This window comes from Eptesicus fuscus, chromosome 6, assembly GCF_027574615.1.
Source record: "Eptesicus fuscus isolate TK198812 chromosome 6, DD_ASM_mEF_20220401, whole genome shotgun sequence".
Lineage (NCBI taxonomy): Eukaryota > Metazoa > Chordata > Mammalia > Chiroptera > Vespertilionidae > Eptesicus > Eptesicus fuscus.
Window position 1 is genome coordinate 64,348,538 of NC_072478.1, and position 15,095 is coordinate 64,363,632.

Sequence of the window (15,095 nt, forward strand, 5' to 3'; positions counted from 1 at the left end):
TCTCATATTTTCTAAATGTATACATTCCTTTTAAACCCCTATTTCTTGTTGTTTTTTTCAACTTTAGACAGTATTATGACTCCTTGCTGCAGATTTTAGAGATGTTAGTGCTGACATTTTCATTTTCATTCATCTTCTCTCTAAGCACTTAATTTGTTTTAATACAATTACAATATTAATTTCTTAATATTTAATATATTCATTCTGTTCAGTTTTAGTTCAACACAGAAATAGACTCAGTACCCATAAAAATGAGATTTTGACACTCAGGCACTCAGCTCCTGAATTATTTATTTTTATTCATCATTTATTTGGTTGGATTTAAAAGTCAAGTATTTATTTCAAAAAAGTATCATGTATGCTAAATCCCATCAATCATTTTAAGATTGAGGTAGTCTTCATATTTCCTTTACATGAGTGGCAAAATTTCATCCAAGTCAATTCACAACAAGCACAAAACCTGGGTATTAGAAAACAGCCAAATGCATTGTAAAAAATGGCTGGCATGGGACAAGTGTGTCTGAAGAGAGGTCGTGAAAACTTCGCACATGCTCTATGCCTATTTCATACAATCCAGGTGCCAGGGAGATGGACTAGAACAGCTGTTCACAACTAGGTGTGCAATGCCCTTACTCTTCCCATTGAATTTAAATTAAATGGGAAAACAAAAGCATAATTTCATTAAAGACATTAACAATTTTTTAAGTCAATTGCTTCTCTGGTTGTCTTTATCAGCCATATGCTTGCAAAATGATAGGGAAAAATGATCTCTAGAAATTACAGGGCATGAAGTTTTTTTTAAATATTTTTTTATTGATTTCAGAGAGAAAGGGAAAAAGAGAGAGATAGAAACATCAATGATGAGAGCGAATCATTGATTGGCCACATCCTGCACGCCCCACACTGGGGATTGAACTCGCAACCCAAGCATGTGCCCTGATGAGGAATCGAACCCTGACCTCCTGGTTCATAGGTCTATGCTCAACCACTGAGCCACGCCGGCCGGGTTAGGCCATAAAGTTTTAACTTATAGAATATACGTAAGAACCAGTGAAATATCTGCATTAAAAAAAAATATGTGGACATTAAGATTAGTGGGATTAGTGCCTATTACTTCATCAGACTCAGGGATAGTTACAGTCTCCAAATGTTCAAAAACTCTGTCCAGAATTCCATTGGTGCAATATGAGTATACAGGAACTTACACTGCTCCTGAAACACAGCCAGAGGGATTGGGAAGTGCTGTGCTGCAGACAGCGCAATGTTGTGCTTTCTCCTTCTCACTGAAGGGAACACTGCCTGGGATCACCGGTGCCCAGCGCAGTGCTAACTGCACCGGAAGTTCACAGTGGCCCACTAACATTTTTGGGCAAAGGTGTGTAATAAAGGTATCTGTCTTGACTTGAGGCTTCTTGCTCAGGAAGATGCATGATTTTTGAGTCTTTTCTAACATGAAAGTTTGATTTTTATTTTGTGTGTGAGTGTGTTTGGCATGCAGGATTATTTGTTAAACTTTTTTCCCCTGTTTTTCCATTTTTTCCCCTTAATTTATTTAATGCTTTTATTAAACCCAAAAATAGAAATCAGGACAAGGACATCTCTTCTGCCAGCTCCCGTTAGAAAAAAAAAATAAAAAATTATCCTTTAAATTGCTTCTAGAAGGCCTCAGCGAACAGGCAGGCAGGTTCGTGAATGACTGATTAATGTGGAAGCTGGCACTCCTGAGAACATTGTTATACCAAGCAGATCAGAAAATGCGTGCTGAATTATTGTTATGGTAATTACCCTCCACTGAATTTATCTTGCTGTTCAAAAGTAATAATAAAAATCTTGAATAGGTAGAGTAATTACACTTAACTGCTGTAATTAATAAATTAATTTTAGAAAATGATCATATCAGGAATGAATCATAGGGACTGAAATTTAAAACCTCTGAGCTCACACTTTCTACAACTTTTTACAAATTATGCTTAAATCATTATTAAAAATAATGCTTTTTTTCTCTGGCTTAACTATTTTGTTTCTTAGTTTTCATTCTTCTAATGACCCACTTTTAATATGTAACCAATGTATTCATCTTATAAGAATGTGCAAAACACATGCATATTTAGGATCAGTTACACTCAATCACAGTGATTTGCTCTATGCCCCTAGACACACATACATGTGTCCGTGCAAGCACAGGCACAAGTTGTACTACAGACAGGATATGAAACCACTTCCATAGATGGATTCTAGTCCAGATCATTAAAGCTCACAGAAAATTCATGAAAATGGGGCAACTATAACTCAGTACTAATTTATGTGCATGTTATCCAAAACTCCATAATAATATTGCATAGAATTCACAAACTGGTGAAGTATTTTTAATTGAGCAAATAATGATCCCTTCATTTATTTCCACAGGCAATGAGAGTGTATGCATTACCAATGCAATTCTTCTCCCTTCCCCATTCCTTTTGTGTGTGTGTTGTTGTATTTGTGTGTGTTTTTTTCACTTAATTATTTGATGCCAGTTTCAACCCCAAAACACAGTGCACTCTATTGTTCAATATTGAGATCTGACAAGTTCATGTATCAGAGAATAATAAATGCTGGAATGAAAATGGAAATATGCTGAATACCAGTTTAAACTTCATTAAAAATAGCATGCTTCTTCCCTTGTCCTTAGGAAAGATACTTTTCTTTCCCTTCTTAATGATATTTAAGTAGACATGAAATAAAATAAAAATTGGGAAAATCCTACAATCAGAAGTATACTGAAATATAATATTATGTTCACTCTTTGAATAAGAAGAGGAGGCGGGAAATAGGAGGATAAAAAAGAAAAGAACCAAGTCAAGAAATTGGGATGAGAAAAAGTCATCACTTAGCTATTAGGGCATCAAACACTAAATCTATATAACATGACATTAAGTTAACATTGAGAACATCTGTAGTTATTTTTTTAATATAGAAGGTTATTCTGGATTTAAGTCTCACCGAGATATTTTGATATGTGAGATTTTCTACTTTGTGTTTTGATTTTAGCCCAATGAATATTTACCTGTATACACAGATTCTACCTTAGTGACCCACAGTTTACGCACATGCATGCAACAGAATGGAAACACTATTCTATTATCAAGCTAACTTATCTCCAACAGTACTTCCCACAGCTCAATAAGGCTATATTACTTTTAAATGAGTTTTCATAGTTTACTTTTTTCCTCCACTTGTCATAAGTGAATATAATGTTGTACTCTATGTCACTAGAGAGATAATGTGACATAAATTTTTCATAGGAACTGTATAAAATATATTAATATATGTTATATGCAGATAGGAAATTATACATACATATTTATATAATTATATTAATATCTTGATATTTAGATTATTATTTATGTGGAAATCAGATCATTCTGACATTTGCAATAAGGTTAAAAATAGTTAAAATGCCAACTCAGTGAAATTATGTAGACAGTTTGAGTCCTATGCAGCATTTACTTCTACAAAATGAGACAGACTACCTGATGCTCAGACTTCATTTGGAATTAAAACTGATCATTTTGCAAAATAACAAGGAACATAAATGTTGTCCTTGATAAATTACCAAGATTTACCCCCACTCTCCCCACCTATAGTCACAATTTCATGACATCTCACATCATTGGGGTGTTTTGGAGAAGGCTTCTACTGGGGTATATTTTAATTAGATGCAAAGCTTTTATTTATTTACTTTCTTATTTTGAGTTCTTAAAGCTCTATCTGAACTCTGTTTTTGCCAGCGGTAGTAAAACATGTAGCTCATTAAGTTATGCAGACTGAAGCAAAATTACAAATCCAACAAATTGACCAACAAAAGAATATTAATTACCTACAATTTTAAGTTTCTATTCGTTGTTTCTTTCCATCCTAACATCTGGTTCGTGCATTGCCAGACAACTGACTTTCACCAAAAGCAATTATGAGATTCCACCACGACACCACAGGCCCTGGGGAGCATGATCACGCTTCCAGCTTCTTCTTGCTGTGCAGTAATTCACCCTTTACATTATACTTGCACTGGAGGTTGGGAAATTCATGTCTAAATATAACGCGACACAAAATCTAACCATAAATTTTATTTTTAAAATAGTTTAAATTTAAACTCCCATACTTCCACTTATATGAGTAGTCTAACTGACATTTCTGAAAATCTATGTTGTTGCTTGAAAATCTAGAACATTTAAAAAATATGTGAAAAGCTCCCAAAACATGTAAAATTTGAATTGTTACTATACTTGTGGGATGCACTCCATAGTTACCTCCCCACTTGGCTTCTTATAAAGTGTGTTAGCTTCCAAGAGTTGGATTCTCTTATAGGGTAATGCGTAGTCTATAACCCTGAACAACAGGAAAAGACTAATATATGGTAGTTTATTATTACATAGTTTTTAGGATATGACCTCTAATATGATATGGTTCTAGATATCAAAGAGAAGTGGAAGGCTCTGCCTACTGATACTACTGCTACTACTGCTGCTGCTGCTGCTGCTGCTACTGCTACTATTACTATTGCTGCTGCTCCTACTGCTACCGATATTACTGCTGCTACTGCTGCTACTACTCATATGTATACCACCTAGTTTTCTGCTTTTCCCAAAGTGGTTAGCAGTACATGCTATGTCCAAATACTTATAACCACATTATTTCTGCAAATCAAGTTATTAAGCTCATCCCCTTGCTGACCAAGAAGGCCTTCAAGTTCCCCTCAGTTGAGTTTAATCTCTCTCCCTATTGCAATAGTCTTTACTACTATTATGATAGTCTTAAATAAAGTCTGCCTTATTGTTTTAACAGGTGGTTAGTGCATTTTTTTATAGTTCCCTGGTTGAATTCTTAACTCGCACAATTCATGTACATTATAAAGTAGTTATTTCATGCCATAAAGCTAAGGGTATTTCATTATATAGCTATAGTAGCTAGAAAAGTATTCTGGAAAAAAAAAACCTACCAAATGCAACCTATAGTTGAAATGAAACATAAATAAAGAATATGAGAAACAATACTGATTCGATGCAATTAATTACAAAAAGATTGAAAAAATTAACTTGACCTTTATTTAAAATTTTAAGTTGATCTTTATTTACAGTGCACCATAATAATTTTCCCCGTTAACCTTTTAAAGGTATAACTGATATATAATATTACATTGATTTCATGTGTAAAACATAATTCTTTGAAATGTGTATATATTGCAAAATGATCAACACAGTAAGTCTAGTTAATGTCTGTCACTATATATAGTTACAGATATTTTTTTCTCTTGTGATGGAGACTTTTAAGTTTGACTCCATTAGCAACTTTCAAATATGCAGCAGAGTATTGTTAACTATAGTTGCCCATTAAATTGAACTACACAAACTTAGCACCATTTATCCCTTACGGAAGAAAACTCTTCCCCTTCCCTTGGTCAGCAATCGGACTGGTTATTACTGCGAGAGAACACTGTGCCCAAGAATAGAACCACTGCTGATCATGTATCAGGACTATTTACTAGTATATCAACTGCTCCTAGTCACTACAATTCAATCCCTCATCACCCTAATCATACTCTCCCTTTCTCAACCAGAATTTCAAGCCTTCTCCATTCTCCTCAAATGTTCTCTTTTCAATTAACTCTCTTCTACTTCTCAGAGTAAATAGAAGCCATAAAACCACAATAGTGTGCATTCACCTGTTACCCCATTTCTCCAGTTGCAGCAAAAGAGATACCATTTCTCCTGTCTCAGACCACTTTCAAATTAAAATCCTCCTATTTTCAGTGGGAGCTTAAAATGTAATTCAGGACACGGACAACAAGCAGAGGATGAAGGAGAAATCTTATGTAAACCATCCAGCATATAGCCTGTCAATAGGAATTTAGGAAGATTGTGTTTTACTCTCTACCTTGTAAACCATTCTCGCCCCAAATTCATTTATTCTTGAATCTTCCTTCATTGTCTCCCATAGACTCAGGCCCAAGCCTCTGCTATGTATCTTCCTGGGTTGTAATGCACCACTTAGTAACAAAGAAAGAGGCCTCAGAGAGTATTTTGGCTCATTTCAAATATGTATATGGTTAACATACCATTAAATATGATATACTTCTAAAAGAGACAGTAACATTTTGTAGTGCCTCAGTTTCTTTCACATGGTCACACAAGAGATTTCATTACCTCGTTCAAGCCAGTAGTGTACTATTGGGAAAATATTCCATAATTGTGTAACAGTACATGCGAGTCTGACATCTTTCAAAGGAAAGGTCAAGTTCCTTCTTTTTAAGTCTGGAATGCTTAACTAACTTCAGAGCCTGATTTATTGTAAATCTGATTGAGTTGAAGGCTAAGGTTTCTTGCTATATTATTCTGAATCCAATGTTGTTTTCTTTAAAAACAATATTAAATGCCCAATACACCAAGGCTAAATAGAGAGACAGAGAAAAGCAACTGTTCTTTGATAAATGAAATAGGTTATTACTAACATGATAAAAGTTAAGAAATCTGAAAGGGTTCTCTACAGGTGCTAATTTTACTACTTGAATGAAATTAATAAGACTCTCTATAAAACAGCAGGAGATCCTTAGATTACAGGCGTAATCAGCAAGAAAATTTATTGTGGTTTCATGAAGCATAAAATGTTTGTGTAATATATGCAAAAGTGGTACTTTATTCTCTGCAGTGAACAATTCTCAGCCCTTATAATAGAAAAATATTTAATAGTTTGGCACCTCTTGAGGCATAGTTTTTTAAAGTTGTTCAAGGGTTGATTAATTTGACTGGAGACAAAATAACAATGTGTAATGCTGAGTCATGTAAAACTATTGAAGGATCTTATCTACCTAATAAAAGAGTAACATGCTAATTGACAGTACCTTCGTGACGCCCACCAGCCAATCAGGAGTGAGTATGCAAATCAACCCAACAAAGATGGAGGGTTAATTTGCATATGCAGGTGCCAAGGGGCCAGGGCCAGGGCGGGATGCTTGTGTCGTCGCCATGGTGACGACACAGGTGTTCCACACCACCCCATGCTGCTCCGGGCCTCTGAGCAGCATGGGAAGGTGGAAAGGTGGCTCCGGCCTGGCAGCCAGGGAAAGGAAGGCCCATTCTGGCACGAATCTTCGTGCATCTGGTTTCTAGTACATTAATATAATGACATTCAATGTAAAGGATTTTCTGTTGAGATATAAGGCAAAGTCTAAAACAATCCAGAGCACAGAGTTATGTCTCAGAAAACATTCATTTAGTAAATAATAGGGAAATAAATGAATAATCAGAGACTAAATGCAAATAATATATTAGAAACCTGGGAAGAAACAATTAATGAAGCTAACTAATACCTAGCATTTAATATTTTTAAGGTTTAAAGCAATCATAACTTGACTATACACTATAAATTTTAAAATATATATTTTACACTTAACTGAATTTAATCAATCTTATGTTGTACCTTGCTTGATATTGCTGGAAAAAATAATATATGTTTTGAATTAGGGTCTTTTTCCATATTTTCCTTGCTCTGGTGCATTTGCTCTATTTAAATGATCCTTGAATCTCCTCTGCTTAGGCTTGGGGCATGGATGTCTTTGGAGAGAACTCTACAAGTGTTGGTCAGTGACATATTCATTTTCATGCTTAGGAAATACTGTGTGGTGGGTTTTGCTATGTCAATAAAAGAGAGAGAGAGAAAAGATGACAACTAAACATTAGAAACTGCAATCCCTACTCATGTCTATGTGCCCATATACAATTTAAACAAAATTAATAATTTTAATAAATGCAGAGGTGGGCAAAAGTAGGTTTACATTTGTGAGTGACATTCTTCTGAGTTAATAAAGCTTGTAAGAATCATGTCTTTTTTTCATACGAACAACTGTGAACCTACTTTTGCCCACTCCTGTATTATGACATCACATTACTCTATAATAAAATCTTACTTTTTTCCTGATTGTTTTCTGTTAGAGTGCAATTTTGAATCCAAGATAAAGGAAATGTTACCACCAGCTATTCCCATTCTTACCCTATAGGAAACCAAATGTGACTTCTCATTCTTTTACATGTGGATTTATTTTCTATAATCAATTATGCTTTAATGTTTGCCAAATATTGTTACCTCATAATAAATGGCAAAGAATGCAAGTTTTATTTATACTAAAGCATTGCATTAAATGATTACAAAAGCTTAAACAGCATTTAATATATATCTAAAATATTAAATTGCACTATTATTCCATATTCAATTTATTTTCTACAAATGGAAATAGTATGCCATATTTGGAAATGTCAAGCATCATGGAAAGGAAATAGGAATTCTAGATAAGAGTACTTAAGATTAATTTAACATGCACAGAACTTCCCGATTGAAACTTGCACATTAGCATTGCATTTTCAACAGTTAATCTCCTAATGAGGCATCCCCAGCAATGAGAAGTAAGTTGCAGGACTGAGCATGGCCCTAAGGCCTGCATCTGGAAAGAGCTACATTTTAGTATTTGAAAAGCCATTTCCTATCATTTGGAAAAGAAAGTGCTACACTGCCACCTTCTGACAAGGTCCTTCTCCCTGATCAGGAAAATATCGGGTGTAAATAGGGTATACTCATCTGACACCATACATAGTCATTACAATTTTACTGACTATCAGATGAGTACAGATTATTGGGGGGATCAACTTGTAAGTTATATAAATGTGTAACCATCATAACCACCTGAAAACCTGTCTAACCACCTGAAACTAATATAATATTGAATATCAACTGTAATTGAACAATTAAAAATTTTTAAAGCAAAAAAAATAAAGTATACATGGCACAGTACTTTTAGTATAATTAATCCTTTTAAGGCAGCAAGAGTAGAATATTTTATATTTAAAAAAATTATTATCTGTACTATGATGCACAGCTTAAATAATTTAAGCTGCATATATGTAAATTATGCAAAATAAGAAATTAAGCAACTATGAACCCAGCATCCAAACTAAGAATTAAACATTATCAATAACGTTGAAGCTGCCTGTATACACCTTAATCCTTTCTAAATTTATAATTTAACTCTGAAAATTGATCTTCCCAATCCCACTTGCCCGTCTTCCTTCTCCCCCCACCCATGGATGCCATCAGAGTGACCTTCCTACATGAAATACTTCGGTGGTCTGTTCACTTAGCGTTTCTGTGATTCTCTGTTGCTGCTGACCCATCTGGCATGCAGTGGTTAAAAATTCCTCTGGATGTTTTCATAGAAAGATGACCTTTGTCCTTTTTCTTTTACTGTATTGGGGAAAATACTCCAACTATTTCACAAAGATGTATTAGGTACCTACTATGTGTCGATATCAATAGCAAGTAGAACAGATCTAATGGAGAACAAGATGAAATTACTGCTTGCCCACTGGACAAGTTTTATAAGCAACTCTGGGAAACAATCAAACAATTAAAGTCCAGTCAGATAAGTGCCATAGCTAAACTAATATAAACTTCTCTTTCCTAACCTGGCTGATTTTCAAGAACCGGAAGGTACTGCAGACACTGATAGAGAATCTGGCCAGCACAGAACCTTAATTCAATAATGGATTGGTTCAGGACACTGTCATCAGGTCAGTAATATGATTGAAGCCAGGATTTTAAATCATATGTCCTGTGAAAAATTCTCCTTTATTGCAGTTCACTTAAGTAAAGTAATAGACATTCTATAACACAATACTGTTTCTCTAGTAAAACTGGCAAATGTTATTGGCTATAAGATTCATGAAGAAATACCTAGAAGGAATATAGATGAAAATGGCAATGGCTTCCTTTCATAAGGAAAGAATTCTAAAGGTTGAAATGATAAAATTTGATTTATCAATGTCCAGGACAAAAATGATGGTAATTTCATGTTCATAGTCATTTTCCTTAGAATTTTAAAGTAATAAAAATCAAACTGTAAGCTCACTTACATAATCAAAATATTGCAAAAGTAAAAAGCTTTTCATATGAACATTAATTGAAATAACTTATTTTCACTGTTTGAATTTCTTAGAAATATCACACTATATTTAAAAATATCTGATTTAATTGGTGACCACAAATCATACAATGTGGTGAGAAAAATAAGTTTCTGTAACTTTAGTTAAGTATATAAAATGAGTCAAGTTTTGGAAATGACCAGAACCCTCTCTTTTCATTTTTTACTCGTAGCTCTGTATCAGTTTTAAGAATTATATACAGATATTTTGTGATGAGTTAATGTCTTAATTAGAAAAATGAAATCACTCAACAATTATTTTTATATCTTTCCATGAGAAAAGTCTGGTCCTAATTACTGGAAGGGCGCTAAAGTACCTCGTGGTTTTTCTGAATCTACCTTGTACCTTGTCCTTGGATAAGGCCAGTCCCACCAGAGCTGCTCTACCAAGGTTTTCTGGTGAGTCTTGATTAGTCACTAAGATATTTCACCTTTCTTCATATCCAAAGGATTCCTTTATTTATATGTCTCACAACATACCTGTAACTGGTCATAATCTTCAGCAATCTTGATTTAGAGCATGCAAATAAATATCAACAAATATTTTTTCCAACAAAACTGTTATCAGATCTAGATCTTATATGGATATTATCTTCACAAAATCCTCAGATCACCCTCATTAAAGCACATTCAGTGTCCTTTTTAATTGTTTAAGTGATAAAATTAAATTATATCCTACACAAATACAATCACTCTATTCTCTACTCAGTATCATCCTCTTCAGCTTATATGCAGTCTTCACAAAACATATATAGTTGCTATTCACCTTCATTCTTCTTAAAAGTACATTTTTAAAATTTTAATTGAATTTATCAGGGGGATATTGGTTAATAAAACCATACAGGTTTCTAGTGTACAGCTCAACAAAACATCATCTGCACACTGCATCATGTCATCACCTAAAGGAAAGACTCTCCATCCCCATTAGCCCCTCTTTGCACTGTTCCATCTCCCCCCAACCTCTTTCCCTCTGGCTATCACCATACGGTCTCCCCTATCTTTTTTATTTTTTATTTTTTTTTACTGATTTCAAAGAGGAAGAGAGAGATAGGAGCATCAATGAGGAGAGAGAATCATTGATTGGATGCCTCCTGCACACTCCCAATGGGGATCAATTCCGCAACCTGAGCATGTGCCCTGATTGGGATCGAACCTGACCTCCTGATTCATAGGTCCACACTCTAGTCAGTTTACAATACTCAGATTTTTTTTCTCCTTCTATGATGGTTTTAGCTCCTCTTTATGACTTGTCATCTGTTCCATCACCCTAAACCTCAATGGAACTTATAAAAGCATGTCATTTTTAAAAACTAGACCAAGCATAAGCAAAGCACTTCTATTTGAATTATTTAGTGCTTGAAATATTTTTCAGGGAAGATAATAGCATTTATTGCTCCTTCCAGACAATTAGTAATTTCTATTTGAAAGACAAGTGTGCACCAAGGTGCCCATGGCCAGTTTCCTTATGGTGGTGTTTGGACAGATTACTGACAGGGCACCAAGCAGTCTATGCACTCAGACATCAGAGAGAAATGAGCACAGGATTTACTCTGTGTGGATACATGAGTGTTAGTGCCTGTGTATACAAATATATCATTTAGTACAGAAAACCTGGCTGGAATAAAATCTTAATAAAATGGTTTGGGGAAGAAAAATGTTCTGATACTTAATTCCAGGCCATTTACACAGACTGAGATAATACTTGAAGTATTATCAAGTCCCTCATTTTCCTTTTACTCAAACAGGATTGGCATTGCACAAGGTTAAATGATGCACCTCACCACATTGTGAATTTTGTTTTACTGAGAATTAAATTGCAAGAATAGAATCGTTTTTCTAGAGTCCTAGTAGTTTTTCAGTCTTCAGCCATTCCTTATAAACATGCAAATACTCTAGGACTGGAAAGCCCTTACCTCAAAAGTCTTTAACACTTTAGGGAGCAGAAGACCTCTGAGTGGGAGTCAGTCACTAATGTCAGGAGTGGAGAAGGCAGTGATGGATTAGAAGAGAATGAGCTGGGGAAGACCACCTGGAAATGCCAATATTGCCTCTCTACAGCTTAAAGATGTTGTATTTTTATGTATGCAATAATTTGTATTAATCCATGTTTTCTTTAATACATGGGCATAGAGTTCTTCCTCTTAGTTTCCACAGGATTCAGGTAGGAGTGAAATCAAACCAGTCTCACCTATGACCCCTCCCCCACCACCTCCACCTGTCTGAGCTGGAAGCAACATATGTACTTCTCCAAGCTACAAATCAATTGTCCTGGTCAGAGTCCATAAATTAATAGCATATTATTTTATTATTTCATTTCCAATGAACTTCCTTCAGTGATCCAGTGATTTCCTAAAATTATAAGATTAAGGAATGCTAAATGCTTCTTCAAGTACTTGTGCATCAATCGTTTCTATTACATAGCATTACATTTTAGCCAATGTACCTGTAGAAGACTAAATTTATTTTGTTATCAAAATACAGGGAGTTTATAAACCAAAATTATGACATAGTTGTTGGCAAATATTTCTTAGTCATCCTAACATGGCATCTTTGGGTGCCATATTGATACTACTTTGTTACAATAAAAACAGGAATAAGCCTTGGCTGGTATGGCTCAGTTGGCTGAGCATCATCCCATGGAGGAAGAAGTTGCCAGATAATTCCTGATCAGGGCACATGCCTGAGTTGCAGGCTTGATCCCCAGTAGGGGCTTGTAGGAGGCAGCCAATTGATGTTTCTCTCTCATCAATATTTCTGTCTTTCTCTCCCTCTCCCTTCCTCTCTCTCTCAAATCAAACTATATATATATATATATATAAAAGCCTAAGCGACTGGTTGACTGGTCGCTAGGATGCACACTGACCACCAGGGGGCAGACATTCAGTGCAGGAGCTGCTTCCTGGTGGTCAGTGCACTCCCACAGTGGGAGCACCACTCAACTGACTGATGGGTACCAGATGCCGGGCTCATGGCTGGTGAGTGCAGCTGTGGTGGTGCGAGCCTCTCCTGTGGACACTTCCCCTGTGTATCCCTCCCTCATCCAGACCAGGACCAGGACCAAGATCAGGACAGGCATTGGGACCAAGTTGGCACAAGCCCACGACCGCTTCTCAGTCATGGGCGTGCCGGTATCACCCTTGCCCTAGGACAGGTGTGTGGAGACTACAGCGGAGCGGCAGCAAGCCTACTGAGCAGTGGCGGCAGCAGGCGCAGTGGGGCCGGATGAACAGGAGTGGCACGCAGGAGTAGCAGGCAGCATTGGACTGCCGGTTTTGGCCTGATCTCCGCTGGCCACACTGAGAGACCCCACCAGTGCACAAATCTGTGCACTGGGCCTCTAGTCAAAACATTTTTTTTTTTTAAGGAATCATATCATGTTTAAAACTCTTAATAATCTGTTTATGTCAATGATATCTAGTTTTTAAAGATCTCTTTAAATAAATGAATGAATAAGTTAATGAATCCCAAACTATGCTGGATAATTAAAATATAACATATCTATATCCGTTAATACTCTTTGATGTAGGAAAAAATGGAAACCAAACTCATACTGTAAATCATTTGTATATTTGCTGCTCTCTTAACTTTAAAATAAAGAGGCAGGAAAATTTTCAGGTTTTGTTTAATGAAAAGATCACCTTATTTTTAATGAGGTAAAAATCTACTTATTTTAGCAAGGACTCTATTTTCCCCCCTTTCTACATCCCACACCATCAGCTGCCACTGATACAAATAATGGGCAACCTTATTGTCCTTCCCCCATTAGTAAACCTGTGGATGTGTGAAATGGCCACTCCCGGGATGAGCAAACACTTGAACATGGCAGCAATTGCAGGGAGAATAGCCAACCACAAGTGGTAAATTCACCTGGTTAGATTTTTTTAATCACTGGGAATTTAGAAACATTATTCATCAGAATTTAAATAATATCATCTTAAAGTCAAAGGGACATAATGACTATTGATTAGCTCAAACTTGTAATAGCTGAGGCAAGTATAGAATACAGGAATCTAATAGGAATTTAGGCTTTATGTTATTTGCATTCATTAAATTGAAGAACTCTTTTAAAGAACTATTTCAGGAAATTATATCCTGGAATGAGTTGTTCTCCAACTATCTTTGGACCATCAGTCTTGCAATTTATACTCTTATTTAGAAGTGGAAAAAGTTTGGTGATGGTATCCTTGAATTTCTGATCATTTGCCCTGTTCTAAAAATTCAAACTGAATCATCCAAGTACTAGATTGCTATTGTACAATACATGACAAGGAAAGACTTAAAACTATGGGGTAGAAGTTTCTTTTCTGAAACTAGAGACTACTTGGAAAAGGGGGGTCATACAATATTATAAAGCTACAAGTCCCCCAAGTCTGAAAAAGTCCAACCCTTAAAATACGGTTCATACTGTCTGGCATTGGGAATTACCCGGTGATTTTAATCTATAGGATTTTTCTTTATTGTTGTCATAGACAAGCTTGAGGTGCTAAAAACAAAACAGAACAGAGAAAAAACTGTGTGGCATGGTGGAGAGTTGATGGGATTTGTGGCAGAGATGTTTAATGCTCAGCAAATACGCATGGTATGCCTTACTGTCCCAGCCTCTCTTACAGTAGGTGGGACCCCAGTGATTGGTTCTGACTAAGATACAAGTTGGGTCTGGTTATTTCTGAGCAAAAGAAATTAGGAGCTGATAGGCAAACTCAGCCACTTTCTTATAGTTCCATGGGGCATTTAAAAGTCAGATTTTCCAGACAATGCACTTTCATCAGACTTTATGAATATGCAAATCTGCTAAGCCACTGAGATTTCAGGGTTTGTTTATTGTGCCTGTTTGTGTTAGTTACTCTGACAAATACAGGTGCATATATTAACCAGATAACCACCTTCAACAAGGAAATGAGAAACTGACTCTCTAGAGGAGAGGTTTTCGCAAGTGACAATCTGAGAGGGTGGCAGAGCATCTTGGAGCAGCATTTGCTCCAGAATTGAGTCAGTGCAGCAGAGTTCATGGCAAACAGTTAATGAACAAGCTTGCATTGCCTGACTTCTGTTAGTGAGGATAATTTTAGAAGAATCACAATAGGAATAT